The sequence below is a fragment of the Delphinapterus leucas genome, chromosome 8, assembly GCF_059928025.1.
Source record: "Delphinapterus leucas isolate spDelLeu-1000000601 "Yukka" chromosome 8, BTC_Dleu_Yukka2, whole genome shotgun sequence".
NCBI classification, from domain to species: Eukaryota; Metazoa; Chordata; class Mammalia; order Artiodactyla; family Monodontidae; genus Delphinapterus; species Delphinapterus leucas.
In genome coordinates, this window is record NC_143136.1 from 38,822,015 (window position 1) to 38,842,159 (window position 20,145).

The window sequence follows — 20,145 nt, forward strand, 5'->3', positions numbered from 1 at the left end:
TCATATTTTCTATTTCTTCCTGGTTCAGTCTCAGAAGGTTGTGCATTTCTAAGAATTTGTCCATTTCTTCCAGGTTGTCCATTTTATTGGCATAGAGTTGCTTGTAGTAATCCCTCATGATCCTTTGTATTTCTGCAGTGTCAGTTGTTACTTCTTTTTCATTTCTAATTCTATTGATTTGAGTCTTCTCCCTTTTTTTCTTGATGAGTCTGGCTAATGGTTTATCAATTTTGTTCATCTTCTCAAAGAACCAGCTTTTAGTTTTATTGATCTTTGGTATTGTTTCCGTCATTTCTTTTCATTTATTTCTGATCTGATCTTTATGATTTCTTTCCTTCTGCTAACTTTGGGTTTTTTTTGTTCTTCATTCTCTAATTGCTTTAGGTGTAAGGTTAGGTTGTTTATTTGAGATGTTTCTTGTTTCTTGAGGTAGGATTGTATTACTATAAACTTCCCGCTTAGAACTGCTTTTGCTGCATCCCATAGGTTTTGGGTCGTCGCGTTTTCATTGTCATTCGTTTCTAGGTATTTTTTGAATTCCTCTTTGATTTCTTCAGTGATCTCTTGGTTATTAAGTAGTGTGTTGTTTAGCGTCCATGTGTTTGTATTTTTTACAGACTTTTTCCTGTAATTGATATCTAATTTCATAGCGTTGTGGTCCGAAGAGATACTTGATACAATTTCAATTTTCTTAAATTTACCAAGGCTTGATTTGTGACCCAAGATATGATCTATCCTGGAGAATTTTCCATAAGCACTTGAGAAGAATGTGTATTCTGTTGTTTTTGGATGAAATGTCCTATAAATATCAATTAAGTCCATCTTGTTTAATGTATCATTTAAAGCTTGTGTTTCCTTATTTATTTTCATTTTGGATGATCTGTCCATTGGTGAAAATGGTGTGTTAAAGTCCCCTACTATGAATGTGTTACTGTAGATTTCCCCTTTTATGGCTGTTAGTATTTGCCCTATGTATTGAGGTGCTCCTATGTTGGGTGCATAAATATTTACAATTGTTATATCTTCTTCTTGGATCAATCCCTTGATCATTATGTAGTGTCCTTCCTTGTCTCTTGTAATAGTCTTTATTTTAAAGTCTATTTTGTCTGATATGAGAATTGCTACTCCAGCTTTCCTTTGATTTCCATTTGCATGGAATATCTTTTTCCATCCCCTCACTTTCAGTCTGTATGTGCCCCTAGGTCTGAAGTGGGTCTCTTGTAGATAGCATATATATGGGTCTTGTTTTTGTATTCATTCAGCCAGTCTGTGTCTTTGGGTTGGAGCATTTAATCCATTTACATTTAAGGTAATTATCAATATGTATGTTCCTATTACCATTTTCTTAACTGTTTTGAGTTTGTTACTGTAGCTCTTTTCCTTCTCTTGTGTTTCCTGCCTATAGCAGCTCCTTTAGCATTTGTTGTAAAGCTGGTTTGGTGGTGCTGAATTCTCTTAGCTTTTGATTGTTTGTGAAGGTTTTAGTTTCTCCATCAAATCTGAATGAGATCCTTGCTGGGTAGAGTAATCTTGGTTGTAGTCTTTTCTCCTTCATCAGTTTAAATATGTCCTGCTACTCCCTTCTGGCTTGCAGAGTTTCTACTGAAAGATCAGCTGTTAACCTTATGGGCATTCCCTTGTGTGTTATTTGTTGTTTTTCCCTTGCTGCTTTTAATATTTTTTTCTTTGTATTTAAATTTTGATAGTTTGATTAATATGTGTCTTGGCATATTTCTCCTTGGATTTATGCTGTATGGGACTCTCTGTGCTTCCTGGACTTGATTAACTGTTTCCTTTCCCATATTAGGGAAATTTTCAACTATAATCTTTTCAAATATTTTCTCAGTCCCTTTCTTTTTCTATTCTTCTTCTGGGACCCCTATAATTTGAATGTTGGTGTGTTTAATGTTGTCTCAGAGGTCTCTGAGACTGTCCTCAATTCTTTTCATTCTTTTTTCTTTCTTCTGCTCTGCAGTAGTTATTTCCACTCTTTTATCTTCCAGGTCACTTATCCGTTCTTCTGCCTCAGTTATTCTGCTATTGATCCCTTCTGGAGAATTTTTAATTTCTTTTATTGTGTTGTTCATCATTGTTTGTTTGCTCTTTAGTTCTTCTAGGTCCTTGTTAAACGTCTCTTTCCAAGATTTTGGATCATCTTTACTATCATTATTCTGAATTCTTTTTCAGGTAGACTGCCTATTTCCTCTTCATTTGTTAGGTCTGGTGGGTTTTTGCCTTGCTCCTTCATCTGCTGTGTGTTTTTCTGTCTTCTCCTTTTGCTTAACTTACTGTGTGGGGTCTCCTTTTCGCAGGCTGCAGGTTCGTAGTTCCCATTGTTTATTGGTGTCTGTCCCCAGTGGCTAAGGTTGGTTCAGTTGGTTGTGTAGGCTTCCTGGTGGAGGGGACTAGTGCCTGTGTTCTGGTGGATGAGGCTGGATCTCGTATTTCTGGTGGCCAGGTCCACTTCTGGTGGTTTGTTTTGCAGTGTCTGTGGCCTTATTATGATTTTAGGCAGCCTCTGTGCTAATGGATGGGGTTGTGTTCCTCTCTTGCTGGTTGTTTGGCCTAGGGTGTCCAGCACTGTAGCTTGCTGCATTGAGTGAAGCTGGGTCGTGGCTCTGAGATGGAGACCTCTGGGAGATTTTTGCCGTTTGTTATTATGTGGAACTGGGAGGTCTCTTGTGGACCAGGGTCCTGAACTTGGCTCTCCCACATCAGAGGCACAGCCCTGATGCCTGGCTGGAGCACCAAGAGCCTTTCATCCACATGGCTCAGAATAAAAGGGAGAAAATGAAAGAAAGAAAGAAAGGAAGAAGATAATATAAAAAAACTAAACTAAAGTAAAATAAAGTTATTAAAATAAAAAATAATTATTAAGAAAAATTTTTTTAAAGTAATAAAAAAAAACGGACAGACAGAATCCTAGGACAAATGGTGAAAGCAAAGCTATACAGACAAAATCACACACAAAATCATACACATACACACTCACAAAAAGAAACAGGGAAAAAAAAATATATGTATATATATATTTATATATATATATCTTTGCTCCCAAAGTCCACCTCCTCAATTTGGGATGATTCGTTGTCTATTCAGGTATTCCACCGATGCAGGGTATATCAAGTTGATTATGGAGATTTAATCCGCTGCTCCTGAGGCTGCTGGGAGAGATTTCCCTTTCTCTTCTTTGTTCTCACAGCTCCCGGGGCTCAGCTTTGGATCTGGCCCTGCCTCTGCGTGTAGGTCGCTGGAGGGCGTCTGTTTTTTGCTCAGACAGGACAGGGTTAAAGGAGCCGCTGATTCAGGGGCTCTGGCTCACTCATGCCGGGGGGAGGGAGGGGCACGGAGTGCGGGGCGAGCCTGCGGCGGCAGAGGCCAGCGTGACGTTGCACCAGCCTGAGTTGCCCTTTGCGTTCTCCCGGGGAAGTTGTCCCTGGATCCCGGGACCCTGGCAGTGGCGGGCTGCACAGGCTTCCCGGAGGGGAGGTGTGGATAGTGACCTGTGCTCGCACACAGGCTTCTTGGTGGTGGCAGCAGCAGCCTTAGCATCTCATGCCCATCTCTGCGGTCCGCGCTGATAGCCGCGGCTCGCGCCAGTCTCTGGAGCTCCTTTAAGCGGCGCTCTGAATCCCCTCTCCTCGCGCACCAGGAAGCAAAGAGGCAAGAACAAGTCTCTTGCCTCTCCGGCAGGTCCAGACCTTTTCCTGGACTCTGTTCCAGCTAGCCGTGGCGCACTAGCCCCTTCAGGCTGTGTTCACGCCACCAACCCCAGTCCTCTCCCTGGGGTCCGACCTCCGAAGCCCGAGCCTCAGTTCCCAGCCCTTGCCCGTCCCGGCGGGTGAGCAGACAAGCCTCTCAGGCTGGTGAGTGCCGGTCGGCCCTGACCCTCTGTGCGTGAATCTCTCTGCTTTGCCCTCCGCACCCCTGTCGCTGTGCTCTCTTCCGTGGCTCCGAAGCTTCCCCCATCCGCCACCCGCAGTCTCCGCCCGCGAAGGGGCTTCCTAGTGTGTGGAAACCTTTCCTCCTCCACAGCTCCCTCCCACTGGTGCAGGTCCCACATGTAGATGTATTTCTGAAGTATTTGTGGGGAGGAAGGTGATCTCCGTGTCTTACTCTTCCGCCATCTTGAAGCTACTTCCTTTATTATTAACATCTTACATTAGTGGTACATTTGCAACAATTGATAATACGGTATTGATACATTATTGTTAACTAGAGTCCATAGTTTGTTCAGGTTTTCTTAGTTTTTTCCCAGTGTGTTTCTTCTGTGTCAGTATCCCGTCAAGGATACTGCATCACATGCAATTGTCTACATCCCTTTTTTTCATTTTGAAGGTGCGGTATTGAGAGAGGAGGTTAAAGAAGCACATAATTGCTTAACTTGTCCTTGGCTTTAAATGAGTGAAAGGGAAGGGGCTGCTGCTGGGGCCTGCATTTTGGTGTTGTGTCTGACGGGTGACAGCCGAGTGGGGTGCTGGGTCCTGGGGAAAGGCAGGGCCCTGAGGAGGGGCTTCCCTCCAGAGCAAGCCTTTTCAGAGCGGCCCCTTGGGTTAGGGTGATGGGAAGTTATTGTTTAGAGGATAGAAAATTTCTGTCTGGGGTGATGAAAACATTCTGGTCATGGATAGTGGTGATGGTTGCACAGATTTACTTAATGCCACTGATGGTACACATAAAAATGGTTAAAATGTTTTAGATTTATGTATATTTTACCACAATGCTTTTTAAGGCTGAAGAAATAAAGACGGGATTTAATTAATTTATTTTTGGCTGTGTTGGGTCTTCGTTGCTGCACGTGGGCTTTCTTTAGTTGCGGCGAGCGGGGGCTACTCTTCTTTGCGGTGTGTGGGCTTCTCCTGCGGTGGCTTCTCTTGCTGTGGAGCATGAGCTCTAGGCGCACGGACTTCAGTAGTTGTGGCTCATGAGCTCTAGAGTGCAGGCTCAGTCGTTGTGGCACACGGGCTTTGGTAGTTGCTCCGCAGCATGTGGGATCTTCCTGGACTCGGGATCGAACCACAGTCCCCTGCATTGGCAGGCGGATTCTTAACCACTCTGCCATCAGGGAAGTCCTCTATAGATATGATTTTGCTGTAGACATTGAAGGATATTCAGATGTTAAAAGTGCAGAATGGTAAAAATCGGAGAAAATATAGTTTTGACTGGCAAAATTGGATTTAGGTTAATGAAGTATTCTTTGGAACCATTAAAATGTAAATATATGGCTAAATCTTACAAACATGTTAAGGGATAGAAGATTCCAAATAATATCTTACAACATAATTCCACTCAGATCCAGTTCAAAAACGTGTAAAACAGAGCTATACTCTTTTGGTATGTATTCAGAAGTGTAAAACTATGAAGGAAAGAGAAAGTCATTTTCCTAAAAGTAACGATAGTGATACCTGCTAGAGGAAGGAAGGATTTGTGATCGGGAAGGGGCTCCTGGCTACTGACAGTGTTCTGTTTTGACCCAAATGGCAATTACACAGGTGCTTGCTTTAGAATTATTTGTTACACTGCATATTTATGTCTTATGCATTTTCTTTATCTGTTATATTTTCCAGTAAAAAGCCTTTAGAAAGGATATAATGACTACTATAGTAAAGTATGGTTTCAGATTTAAAGGGCTTCTAAGTTTGTGTTATGGGTTGAATCATGTCCCCCCCTTAAATGCGTATATTGAAGTCCTAATCCCCCAGTTCCTCGGAGTGTGACCTTATTTGCAAATAGTGTCTTCACAAGTTAAAATGAGGTGATTAAGGTGGACCGTAATCCAGTTTGGATGGTGTCCTTGTAAGAATAGGAAATTTCAACACAGAGACACACTTGGAGGGAAGATGTTGTGAAGAGGCATAAGAGGAAGATGGCCAACTACAATACAAGCCAAGGAGAGAGGCCGGGAACAGATTCTCCCTCACGGCCCTCAGAAGGCACTGATCCAGCCAACCCCTTACCTTGACTGTGGATTTTTGGCCTCCGGCACTGTGAGACATTATATTTCTGTGGCTTAAGACACCCAGTTTGTGGTATTTATTACAGCAGTCCTAACAAATACAAATACAGTTTGGAAAACTAATAAGGACTCTATGTTTTAATCGGTGGCTTTACTTATCACAATGACCTGTTCTGGGGCCTTTCAAAGTAGAGCAGGGACAGCTACTTTTCCCAAGTGACTCAGAATCTCTAATTAAAGTGATTGAAGAAGGCTCGGGACAGATGTGTTTTAGTCTCAGGTCATCCAGCTTTTGTTTAATATAACAGTTATCTAATTATCTGTCAGAGCATTGACTATTTTTTGCCTTTTCTCTTTTTGTAAACATCTGTCTGTTTTCTGTAATGACTTCATAGTGGATTTGTTTTTGGTGTTATTTAAGCAATGAGTTGAATTCCTGTATTAAAGTCATCCCTACCATGAAGAACAGACCTCACTCAAGTTCCGTCAGGTGATGAGAGATGCACAGGGAAGGAGACCCCCAAATGATGTACAACATGATGTACAGCAGTACAATTCCACCCAGTTGCTGGTGTAGAGATTAGTTTCTTTGCTGCCCTTGAAGCTAGGCATGATCATGTGACAAATTCTGGCCGATGGGGTAAGGATGTGCCCTCCATTTCTTTTTCTCCTTCTTGCTGACTGGGATATGCTGAGACTTGAAATAGCCATCTGGAATTAGAAGTGGACACTATTCCTGCCTGGCCTGGTTACCTCTGGACTGTTAAATGTGAAGACATGAATATGTCTCTTGTTCAAGCCACTTTTCTTTTCAGTTTCGGTGTAATACCACCTGACTCTATACCCCCAACTAATATACCCCAGTAGAGGTAGGTGAGGGCTATAGGTCTCCCACCGGTGGCCCCGCTCCCAGATATGAAAGCAAATGTTAATTTGTGAGAGGGCATAAAAATACATCTACAGCCTATTTTGTAGCTTTAATAAGGTCTATGTCTCTGCCTTTTTTGGTGTCCCTCCCTTTGCTTAAGAGGTTCACTTGAGGAAAACATGATAATATTGTAGAGGCAGGATTCAGTTAAACTTAGAGTTAGCATTGGGCAACCACAGTCTTCCAGATAAACTGTGCCTCAGTGCAGAATCCAGCCGGGGCCGGGTTTCTGAGTCCAGCCTTGTGAGTGTGCTAGGTTACACCCCTTCATGGAATTGTGGGGTGCCCCTGAAGTATTTCTAGCCAGTTCACAAGTCTTGAACATCTTAAATTTCAACAACAAAACCCGATTTCTAATGTCTATTTTTTTTGTTTGTTTGTTTGCGGTACGCGGGCCTCTCACTGCCGCAGCCTCTCCCGTTGCGGAGCACAGGCTCCGGACGCGCAGGCCCAGCGGCCATGGCCCACGGGCCCAGCCGCTCCGCGGCACGCGGGATCCTCACGGACTGGGGCACGAACCCGTGTCCCCTGCATCGGCAGGCGGACTCTCAACCACTGCGCCACCAGGGAAGCCCTCTAATGTCTATTTTGATAGCAGACAACCTCAGCTCTTGAGTGGAGGTAAAGATGGTTGGAAAACTTAACAGTAACTGTCTTTTAATGTGGCCTTTTGATTAATTGGGTCTTCCAACTATATTGTAAAGGAAATTTCAGACCACATAGTAGTAGTTGTAGTACTTTCCTGATACTTAGCTTCTTGCTGTGTTGTCTTCTTCTCTCTTTCTCTTCAGTCCTAGATACTTCCTTTTGCCTAGAGTCCTCAGAGCTTTTGATTATTCCTGGCGTTTCCTGTTTTAGAGTTTGTTTCTATTTTCTCCAGATTTTTTTTTTTGGTGTGTGTGTGTGTGTGTGTGTGTGTGTGTGCCTGCCTTTCTATTATATGACAACTTTCTCTGTACAAGTTGCATTCAAATACCCTGAGAAAGGATCTTATTGAGTTGCTCGATCACTGTTCAGTACATGTTATCCCTCCTGGGGTTGAGCTTTCATGGCTGGCCACCTTGTAGGCCAGTGGTCTTTCTCATGTCCGGTCTGGAGCTGACATCTTTAGGTCAGGCACCAAACCCTGGTCCAGATAGTTGTAGCCAGGGTTGCAGGATAAATTTTACAAAGGTTGAATGCTTGCTCACAAGAAACTGTATCTGGACCCTGTTCCTGAAGGGAGGGCAGACACCAAGCTTCTAAGACTCCTCTCCAATACTTTCCTTGATGCTTGAAACTGAATAGTGACATAAAGGTCACAAACCAGATATTCTGGTAAAAATCTGACAAGTGTAAAATCCACTCAACTAATGTTTATAGAGCATCTGCTAGACACAGTGCTAGACTAGTCATGAAGTCATCCAAAGAGCTGAGTTTAGTGGGGGAGACATGTAAACAAATGATAACAGCTTGAGGAGAAAACAACTGTTTGCTTCTCTCTAAGGCATTGATTAACTAGGACAAGGAACTGGGAAGTGGCACTAGGGGGAGGCCCTCAGAGAATCTAACCACAGACAGGATTTGTGTCTGAGTGGAGGAAGTAATACACTGCAGCCTTTATTTGCATAAAAATAGCTATAAGAGGAGCTAAACGTACAAAGATACACACTTCTGTCTTGTCCTGTGAACTTCTTATAGAATTAAGCATAAACAACTCCTTGTAACTAAAACAATGTGGATTTAAAGAACCCACCTTAATCAAAGTATAAGAACTATGTGTTCACCTTAATTGAAAATATCATCGATGTATCCTGATAATTGGAAACCGTTGACTATGTAGTTTTGCTACAGTAAATGATTTTTTGACGCTAGAACTCACTGGAAGGAATCCATACCACTTAACCTGGAGGATTTATGAGTTCTCTTGGGTACCACAGAAGTTAACAATCTATTAAGTGGTTTTCTATTACTCTCAGTTCTTGGGATCCAGTGATGCGTCACCTTAAGGACTTGGGAACTAGGGATATATGATTGTCCTCTGAGAGTTAAATGGAGCAGAGACAGAATGACTGCAGACCTGCCAGGTGGATTAGCCATATGAGCATGGTTTGAAAGAGAATGTGTCAGTGCAAGTGAGGTTAGTCAGGTGTCAAAAGGACAGACGGATGACCAGGATGAGCCCTGGCCTGCCCTGGTGTAGACACAATGCATTAAACTACTTTAAATGAATGCTGATTGAATATTCAAGTCATATGATAAACTCTTCTTAGTCCAATTCCATTTCCTCTGTCAGAACTCTTATGTATTAATCAGGACTTCTTGTTGCTTGTGAGAGATAGAAATCCACCTCAAAGTGGCTCAAGCAAAGGAGGGAATTCATTGTTTCCAATAAATGAGAAGTTCAAGGAGGATCCTGGTTGACTCTGACGTTTAACGATATTGTCAGGCAATGTCTCTTTCCACCTCTTTGTTTGGCTCACCTGTTGGGTTCATCTTCAGTCAGTGCTCTGTCCTTGGGGTGGCTCTCTGCATCTCCCAGCTCATATCCTCATGGTTTAGCAAACCTAACAATTGCTGGGGCAGTTTCAGCCCCATGACTGGCCAGACCTGGGACATGTGCCCACCCAACCATCTAAACCATAGATTTAATGGAGGGCGAGTCATTCTCAGAAGTAAAATTTTCAGAGTAAAGAGTAATGGATTTGGATAGGCAGAGATGGCAGTCTTCCTCTGTTGTTCTATTATTTGATTTCCATGTGATGTGTCTGTAAGGAAGAAAATGCATTTGCCTCCATGTTAATTGTTTCCAGGCGCCTTGACAGAGTTTTCCCTGTAAATTAATACACTGGCATTCTCTGTGGGTATGTGTTCACACACATACACCCACGCACAGACACACATGTGGATCTTATGAGTTACAATAAGGTGAATTTGCCCCTGAGAGAAGGGCCTGCTCTGAATGTGGCAACCAAGAAATCAGGCTCCGAAGGCTTCCAGACTGAGAGGCAAAGTCTGGACTTGGGCAAAGGCTGTGAGACCAGTGTGAGACCCCGTGGAGGTCTCCTTTCCCTTGCTGTTTTCCCTTGCTTTTTTCTTGTGAATTCCCACACCATTTACCACACTGTGTGTGTGGCATGCCAATTTTAAAAAAGGGCACGGCAGCAGGAAGACTGGAATTGCCACACCAGATCAGACCTGTCATCCAGCCGCTTTGTATGTAACATAAATACTCTCTAGGGACCTCTGCTTTGACTTGCTCTTGGAGAAGTAGCACTATTATTTTTCCAGCTCCTACTTCATGCTGTGCAAATATGACTCTGGACGGAAATCATTTCCAGAAATGGTACCTGTGGAATCATGAGGTAATTTTGCAGCGGTGGGCTGAGACTTTCTGGGGGTTTGTTAGCTGGAGCTGTCAGAGGGGAGAGGAGGGGCGAGGCTGAGGGGGAGTTGGTGTGTAAGCCGGGAGAGAAGGGGGTGGTGGCTGTTCAGGCCTAGCATCTCCCTGTTTCTCCCCTTCCTGTCCCTATAACAGTGAAGAACTCCTGTTCTTCAGCTCAGGGACAAATGGAACTTCTTCACTAACCACTCTTGCCTGCCCCAGATGGTAAACATTTTCATCTGGTTTTTCAAGGTCCCATGAGGCTCTGGAGGGTGGCCAACTCTAGTTGGGTAATTCATCCTTCCGGGGATGGGGCTGGAGGCCTCGCCTGTGTTAGGGCTTGGGCAAGGAGCAAGGCTGTTCTTCTGGTCTTGCTTTGATGGAGCTGTGCCAGTTCTTTTGAGGAAAATCAGTCTCTTTCCTTTCAGGCTGGCTGCAGTGTCTCTGGTGCCTGCTTTGAGAGCTGTTTTTGCCCCCTTGATCTTTGGCTCTCCTTTGCCTAGCAGAGTCCTGAAATCTGGGGGCACGGGGCTGCCTGGGTGGTAGATGGGTTGAATGCCATGGTTAAGGTCTGCCTAAGGCTTTCCAGATATTTTGTTACCAATATACCTGTCTTTCTGAAGAAACATTACTAACAGTGTCTTAGAATATGAAGGGCAGCGCACAAAGGTGAATTAAATACTGAGGAGGAGAGCAACATAGAAGTTCAATTTCTGTCATCACCTGCGCTGTCAACAGTAATATTAATAGTTCACCTTTGTGTAGAGCATTTTATGTTGGGTATATAACTTCTTTTTATGCACATTTATACATACATGAAAAATGTATCACAACATTTCTAGACTTATCTTTTTGGGTTGATTATTAAAATGTACCTTAAATTTAAATTCCAGGAAGTTATGTGCATCTTAATTTGTAACACTTTTCACTTGTAAATTTGTATTTAACTATTAATGTCTAAAATAGTTTCTGACTATAGGAATATTTGATTACTAGAATTTGGAAAATATGGAAAGGTACAAAGAAAAAATAAGAATCACTGAAACGCCACCTTCCAGTATATTGCAGTTCCTCACAGGCTTTCTTGCATAAGCTGCGCCCACAGTGATTCCTCCATGCTTTCCTGTTCCAGTTTCTTCACTGGAGAACGTACTTAGAGACTCTTGTGAAGCAGTCTGAGTGAGAAATTCTAGAATTTTAAGATTTCCCCCAATCCTTTGCTCATTCTTAATTTGACAGAAATATTTTTAGTTACTTGCCTTTACCAAATCTTTCTAAAGCATTTAACTTGGTTTCCATAGATACAATCAGTCTTTCTTTTTGGCCTTGCATTTCTGTGGTTTATGTAATATTTAATTAAATTATATAGTTATAATGGCAAGTAGAACTGGCATAAACGGGTAAGGAAAAAACACACTTGGCTTTTGGGGGTGCACAACTCAACTGGTCAGAACAGAGGCACACAGGCCCCCTGGAGGGCAGTCCCCCAGGAGGTCCAAGGGCATCCATCACTCAGTATGTTTTACGGAGGAAATGAGGTGCTTTGGCTGTTTGAGGTGCTTGGTTAAGTGAAGTTTGGGTTAGAGGAGGTTGCTAAGAGCGTTTTTAATATAAAGATACTGAGGGATGGAAGGGCACAGATGAGCTGAAGATAATTTTATGTAGTTTCTTGCTACAATGCTAAAAATTTCCAAGTTTTCTTTTTTCTTTCTGGTTCCTGATACCCTCTGTCATATAACTAGGGTGACCAGTTGTTTCTTTGTGTGATCATTCCATGGAGCAAGTGTAATGATGAAAAATATTGCACTTCCTCATATTTATTTTTATTCTTTGTTTCAGGAAAATGTATGCTAAGAGAAGGTGGTATTTGAGATTTAGGTACCTGAGGCACAAATATTCCTCCCCTGCTATAGTTGATTACTGTGTACCGAGCAGTTTCATTGGCGCTTACAGGTTAGCTTGTAACTTAAAGACTAATGAGCAAAGCAGACAGTTAACGGATAGAGCAAATAGTTGCTTTTTCGATTTTTAAAAGTCTTGAATAACAATCATGGTGATAAAAATATGTTGAAAATGCTTGTTTGTTGACTAACATTTTACAGACAGCTCTTGCGTGTTTTCTGTCATTCAAGCCACACCACTTCCTATGTGGAGGGATGGCAGGGAGTGTTACCTCACTTTACACGTTTGTAGAATGAGCCTCAGAGGTTAAGTGATTCACCCGAGGTCCTACAGTGGTTGAGCTCCTCAGACAAGAACTTAGGAATGTTCAGAGTTTTTCTAACAATCCATTTAGTCTCAGCTTGAGACTCCAGGGTACTTCTTGGACTTCTGCCAATATTCATGCCATTTGGGCAATAGTTCCTTGCTTTTAGGACTAATAAAATTGAATAGGGTCTTCCTTTTCAGACTACTACTTCTCACTGTGGGAGGACTTGGTTTCTTTGTTCAGAGATATTTTTCTCACTTTCAAAGAGTATTTCAGCTCCAAGGAAACTGCCGTGGCAGTGGGCTGACTTGGTATAGAGGCAACAGCTGGTACCCAGGCAAGTTACTAAGCTTTTCCTTCTGGTAAGCTTTGATGAGAGGCTGGCAAGCTGGCCTCTGTTCTCTCTCATATTACCAGGGCTGTTCTTCATATAAAAACGAAGGGACCTGGGAGTAAAACTCACACAAGTTAAAACAAAAGTGTCAGAACATGTTAGCTCATGATACCCTCGTATAGTTTTACAAACTCAAAGTTTTCAGAAACTTTTTTTTTTATTGTTCAAGGTTGAGGGTGGAGGGGCACTGACTAATTCTGTGATTAACTGAGCTACGAGGTGATTGCCTAGTAGAGGAGTGATCCAAGTTGGAGCCATGGCTCTCCCCTAAAGGTAAGGTGGGCCGTTTTGTAGAGCTTTGCAGTAATCTTTCCAAGGATTGTTGAGTGTGTGGGTACCTTTTACATTGCCGGAATGAATGTGAGGCTGCTGTGCTGCTTTTTTATTGCCTGTAACTAGAACTGCTTAGAAGTGCCTGTATCAGAATCTCTTGGGGGTGGGGCCTGGGATTCTTAATTTTTAACAAGCTCCCCCAGTATTCATAGATATTCTAAAATTTGACAGCCACTCTCTCCTTTCTCATCTCCCTTGTTTGTCGTTCTCATGAGCAGTTGAGATGCACTCAGACAGGTCACTTTGTGGGAAGGGGGTGGGAAGGATGCCAGGAAAGGATCTTTATAAGGCAGAGGAACAACTGGAGCTCTTGACCGTCTCTGTCTGTCAGTCTTTCTACTGAGTGCTGTTCAGCCACATCTCAGCCTGGTTCTCCGCCCTGGTTCAGGCTGCCCCTGGTTTTATGAGAAGCTTTTCCATAATTACGATCATCTGTGTCCTGTCTGGTCTGCTTCGTAGGCCAAGAACTCTGCCACCTCCTGATCTCAGCTTCAGTCGAATTTTAAATCTTTGGATTGAGCTAGCTGTCTCTAGGTTGGATGTTTGAATTTCTCTTGGATCTATTGCCTTCCACCCACAGCCTTTCAATATTCCCACATCTAAACCTGTCCCCATAAATACACAGCACATTCTTACATTCCCAACAGCTTTTCCCAGTACCCTTCTTTGTTTTTGTTTATGTCTAGGAGCACATTTTCCTGGAAATTCTGTTATAGTGGTGAGGTGTTCAGGTTGTTCCACTGAAGCGGATTCATGTATATGGTAACTGAATTGTCATTTCCTAGGAGCAGGAGGCCTATGCTATTGAGGGAGGAATAGTTTTCTTGCTTCTTCCTTGATTGGAATGACTTTAGGCAAAATTAAATAGGAGCTGGTTTTTGTCCTCTCCTTTCTTTTCACTAGTTCCACCTTTCTTGGCTTCTGTGTTTGGAGTTGGGTGATGGAGCTATGAGATGGGTGATGGCCGCCCCACACGCATGAGATGGGTGATGTGTGGGGAGCTCTGGGCCTGTTCATTTACAGCTGCTGCCTTCCGCCCACACCACCACTGATGCAGCCGTCAAAGACCCAGTGAGTTGCAGTGGCTTCTGAATTGATTGGATCAATGCTCAGTTTATTCATGTAGCACAGTGGCCACTCGGCAGACTGGAGGTATCTGGTTTGTCGCTCCCAGCTCCTAGTCCAGAAATTGGATTTTGCGCCTCCTGAAAATCATTTGCCATTTAACTTTTCAAGGTGTATAATCTCCTTTTCCCCTTCAAGCTGGAGATGAGTCCTGGGTGGGAGTGTATGCATCAAATGGCAAACTCTAATGGTTATCAAGAAATTATTCTTTCTCGTTGCTCCTCTTCTTGCTTATCAACAGAAGAATTCTGGAAATCGATGGGGGCATAGATACATAGGTAGTAGGGGTTTTGTGAGGCTGAGCACACCAGCTTTTAAAATTTATGAGTTTAGACACATTCTCCGGAAAGCAAGTGCCCAGTGACGTTTCTGATCTTCCTAGTCTAGCTCTCTCATGTGGTCCTGTGACCCCAAGAGTAGTTCCTTATTCAGAAAGCTGCCACGGCTGTCACAGTTCAGAGTGACAAACCATGCAGCTAGGTGAACCAAGAAAACTAATGAGTTCAGAATTGGACAAAGCCAGAGGCTTCGCATACATTTTATAGGAGCATCAAAATGATGTCAGATCAGGTTACTCTTCCACGAGATCTGTTAACCGCTGACTTATTTAATGTGTTCTCTGTATCCAACCTTGGCCACTTAGAAAAATAGAGCTTGAGCTTTTAGGATGTCATATAATTCCTAAGGGCTCACTTTACCTTTCCAGATTGTCCTAAAGTGCTTCCAAATTATGAAGCCTCATTCATCCATTTTTTTCCCTCTGAAACTGTTCTCTGATAGGTGTTAGAGTGGAAAGCAATCTGATTAAATTCTTCATAGTCTAGTGATTCCCCTGAAGGCAGTTGGATTTTTGTTTTTAACAAGCAGTGCTTGTTAACTCAGATCTCTTACTGATGACATCTGAGGCAGTGTATCATAATAAAATGAGCAATTTCAGACATTCTGGACAAAAGTGAAACGACAACGTAAAATAATTTATGGTAGTTTGTCCTTAAGATCTATTCTTCCAAGCTGTTTCTGCTTTCTTGAATTTTTCTTCTGCTACTTTTGAACTTATGCCATCTCTGCATTTCCAAAGTGACTACTAATTAAGGATAGGTGAGGTTGGGGAGGGGCAGAATTGCTACATTTAGGGTTGACTTTGCCACAGACATTAGACCTAAAAAGTATGTGGTAAGGGGATGTGCAGTGTTCTCACATATAAGCTGTAAGTGCTGTGTGCTTGAGACTTTAATGAAATTGCCCTATAATTTGCCTTTAGCCAGTCTCTTTATCTGGCATTACACCATGTCACGCATGGCATTACACCAAACTCAGCTAACCTCTCCGAGAGGCAGGTAAATTTGATGTCAAACAGTATAAAATTTCTAAACATTGATATGTTTGAAATCTCGTCCTTTCCTATGCATTATGTTGGAAGCGGCACTTAGAAAATAACAAAACCAGCATGGTAAACAGTCTGTTTCTCACAGTGGTGGTAAGTACCAACCCGCATTTATTTTAGTACTGATCCTTATTTCGTGTTTCTTCAATTGGAGTCCTTACCAGCATTCTGAAAGCCGCCCTGATTTTCACAAACTGGGACGTCTGTTTTCCCCGTTATGGGAGTGCTGCGAAAAATGAAGCCTAAAATGTGGCTTTTTTAGAGGCTACCTCGTTTAGCAGTTGAAGAAGAGTGTTTTTTAGTTATATTGACAATTCATTTTCTATTAGTCATTTCGTTGTACAAATCCCTACAGACTGAAGGAGACTACATTCCTCGGGGAGTTAGCGGCCTTGTTAATTCAGGGTTTGCCATTTCAGAAGTTTCTCTGTTTAAATGTGAGGAGCTTTGTGGCAGTTGAAATAGAATTTGATTTTGGTATCTCAGGTTTGTAGCAAGATGGTTTTCCCCTAATATGATTCGAGGCAAGAAATGCACAAGAAGTGACCTGTTCATCCTAGTTAAACCTACCCAGCCAGGTGGAGCCACTGGAGGAAGCTAAATGAGCACCATCTTGTTTCAAAGTAGAGACTGACGATGGAAATGCTGTCTGAGGCTGAGGCAGGGGTTTGTGTTAGCAGGCTCTTGGGAGCTACTTTTAGCTCTTTGAAAAATTTATGTATCTGAGCCCCTAATCTCCCTCCCGCGTCACAGCAGCTGGCCTACATTCCCCAGAATATGCAGCCTCTCTTCTGATATGTATGGGAGGTGGAGTGAGGAATAAGAGAATAGAAGAGAATTTAGCCATCATTTCAACACAGCTTCTTACTTCTAAGGCTGAAAAGATTCTTCCATGGTCCTTGAGTGTATTCTTTAAAGAGGAGAAAAGTAACAAATTCCCTCTTGATGTTTCACTCTCACTGAATTGAGATCTCAGAACTTGTTGCCACTAATAATTTATTCCTGTTTATTAATGCTGACATATGAGCGGTTTAGTGTGTGTGGCAGGGAAGAACTGAATAATTTAAGAACAAAGCAAAGTAAAGATTTTTTACGGCACAAGGACAGGGGGCCCTGGCACATACTGAAGACGCACTTATAGCCAGACTGAACCTTTCCTGTGGTCCGGAAATACATCTGGGAAGTAGGACAATAAATAGCTGGATATTAAAATTTATGCATATTACTTTCCAATTGATCTTATTTTGTGTAGGACACAGAGTTGGGACTTTTTAGCAGATGCACGTTATCAGTGAAAACAAATGAAATCAGAATTCTGGGAATAGGGTGCAACAGTAAATCAACAGTAAAAAAAAAATCCCCAGCCCAGCTGATAGCTCATGAACAATATCAAAATAACAGATGCACTGGGTTAGATAGTTCACGGGAATGAGGATATAAATTATGTACAATAATCATTTTCCACAAGGCTAGTATTATATTTTAGCCTCAAAGCAAAATTTGATTTCTTGTTCTTGATGCAAAGCAAGAATAGAAGAGATTGTAAAGCTTTCATCTTAGGCATTTCATTAAATTATGGAATCTAGTATTGGTCTCATACTGTTTTATAGTAAGGTAAGTTGAGCCAGAAACAAGGCAGCCTAGTTTAAGGTGACAGTAACAGAGCTATGTGCCTAATTAAACACATTACTAATGGAAAATCAAGAATGAAATTACATCTATATATTCCTTTTCCGGTGCCATGGACAAGGATACACATGATTTTGCTGAGAGTAGGAAATAGGAGCCTTTCTGTCTCATAACCTGCAAATTGAAGGAGAGGCCAGGAGGGTGGAAAGGGAAGTGAGATACAAGGTAAGCCAAAAAAAAAAGAGACATATTGTCTCTTGGCTGCTGTGATTAGAAGTCATTTAAAAGCTAAGGTTCATCTGTGGTGATTGAGACTGCTTCATATTACGGAAGGGCTGTGTCAATGATAGACATTAGTGTGCTAGAAACATAGCATTTTGGAAGTAAATAGAGGTCATTGATTGCTAATTCCCAATCAGTGTAGGGATCTTTCTCAGTTTCTCTGTGTGTGATAAGGTGACCGCAGTTTGGACATTTCCATAACATTATAGTTATTTGTTTACCAAAAGATTGATAAGCCTCCCGATTCCTGGTTTCCAGGAAGAATTAAAACATATTAGCAAAGCATCATGTCTTAGTCTTCAAACTAACATGGGTAAGATGCAACTGAAGTTCTATCCAAGGTAAAAAGATAGTAAGAGGGCACACAGTTGGTTTCCACACTGGATAAATTAAATGCTATGGGCCTGAAAAAAATTATAGCTAAAGAAAATACAAGTTATCTAACTTTTTTCAACCCCCATGTATTTTGAATGTATTTTTTAAACAAGTTGTTTTGGGGAGTAGCCTAGTCAGGAGGGTTCACAAAGCCATGCCAAATTTGCCAAACTATTCTCTCCTTCTTCCTCCCTCTCCCTCTCCTCCTTTGTTCTTCCCTTTTTTCTTCCTCCTCCCCTTTCTTCTCTTTGTTAGTATTACTGTAAGTAAAATAAAGTATGGAGATAGGTCTAGATTATAGCAAGATAATTGACAAGATCTCTCCAGACGGCATTGTGGCCAAGATGGAGTGATGTGCCCTGGATCATGATGTTAGGTGCCAGACACAGTACTAGGTGCGGCCAGGGCAGCGGTAAACACATCAGAAGTGGCCCCTCCGCAAGGAGCATATAGTGCATCTAAGGAAAGAGACTATGACAAAATGAAGGGCAGTAAATAAGAAGTGATGATAAGAGGGCTGCAGGGTCTTCTGTTGGATCTAATGGACCCATAAGTTAGGGAGTATTTCTCCAGAAAAGATGATCTTTAAGCTGCTATCTGGAGACTAATAGTTAGCTTGGTTAACATTAGGAGTTGGTAGAGTATTCCAGGTATAAGGAGTAGCATGTGTAAAGACTCAGAAGTGAGAGAGAACGTGTTCCTTTCATAGACCTGAAAAACATTAAATATGGTAAGTGCATTTTTAAGGTACAAGCTAAGCTGCTGTAACAAAGCCACCCCAAATTATGGCAGCTCAAACAAGGCAGAAACTTAATTTCTCCCATTAAATTGTCTGGAATTGGTCAACAAGCCAGGGTGAATAAGCAACTCTGCTCTGAAAGGTCATTCTGGAACTCAGGTTCTTTTTTTCTTGATCACTCGCTTCATGAGTGAAAAACTGTTTCTAGTGTCCCTTCTACTAATTAGTGAACCACTGTGCAAAAAGTTTCTGAAAGTGAGAAAGAAGTCTGCTTTTGGAATACATGTCGGGGGAATGGAAGCTGGTCTTAAGGTTAGGGATATTCTGAAAGAACATGTGCAAAGAGCTCATGGGAAGAGGGAATGTGGTATACTTAAGGAACTGAAAAACGCTGGTTATAGTGTTAGTTAGTGTTATAATTTCAGGTGCTGCAATAAAGAGGCCACAAATTATAATAGCTCAAGCAAGGTTGAAGTTTATATTCCTCCCGTAGAACAGTCAGGATTTGCTACAGCAGCTTCTGGAGGAGGGTGGACACCTCAATAGGGTCTTGGCAATGCTAAGAGGAGTGAATTCTTGATTTAGAGAACTTGAGCCATTAACTATATATTTCACCATCTCACTATATTTTAAAGTAAATTACAGGACAGCTCCACAAACTATGTTAAGCAGTTTAGGATTTAACCAAAAGTAATTGTGAAACCACCGTAAAGAAAGGAATTAAGTTTGCAATTTAAAAAGGTGGTTCTGGTTTTAATGCTCTGAATGAATGTGTAGGCAAGATGGAAGGCTGGGAGGCCAGTAGGCTGTTGCTCTAATCCAAGTGAGAAAGGATGAGGTGATATGGACTCTGTAGGGATGGATATCTATTAGATATAATATAGTTAATAGGCAGGACATCATGGAGCAGAGTTTGGCAGAAATTAACCGTTTTAATCTGTTGCTATCCAGGCCTGAAATTCATAGTGTTATATGAATCCCAAGAATTTTAAGTGTCCAGAAGTTTATTTAATGAGGGGTTGCAAAGTCAAATATTTATTAGGGCTTGAGAATAGGAAAACTACCTCAATGAAGCAGCCCTGTTATAATGGTGGGAGGTTATGGGGAATTGGATAGCACATGCCCTCTCTGAAGGGGACAAGTCTATTCAGTTCCAAGTGTTGCCGTTTGTAAATAAAAATTCATTGTTGTCAGATCTTCTGATTTTTTCCCTTTTTCTAAAGACTGTTGGATTGTTATATGAAATCGTCTGATTTTTAAATGTTGATATCTAAGTAAAAATCAAACAAACATACAAAGTACTGTATAGACGAACATTGTAAGGGCCAAGCGAAACAGCTCTGTAATCGGGATTTGGTTTGCACAGATTCATTTTTGTGCTTAGGTCTTTAATAACTGTATTAGTTAGGGTAGGCTACTGTAACAAA

General features: G+C 41.9%; 1 protein-coding gene across 2 annotated transcripts in view; it reads left to right on the top strand.

The window, feature by feature from the left end:
* The window catches only part of HECW2 (HECT, C2 and WW domain containing E3 ubiquitin protein ligase 2), a 456,160-nt gene that overhangs the window by 54,142 nt on the left and 381,873 nt on the right, over positions 1–20,145 (top strand). Inside the window, exon 1 of one of the 2 annotated variants that reach the window (XM_089915956.1) lies at positions 1–10,228. This exon is cut by the window's left edge and continues 26,955 nt beyond it. The exons of the other annotated variant lie outside the window; for it this stretch is intronic. The gene's annotated coding sequence lies outside the window, so the exon portion shown is untranslated. The remainder of the gene's footprint in view (positions 10,229–20,145) is intronic. 2 annotated transcript variants of the gene reach the window in all.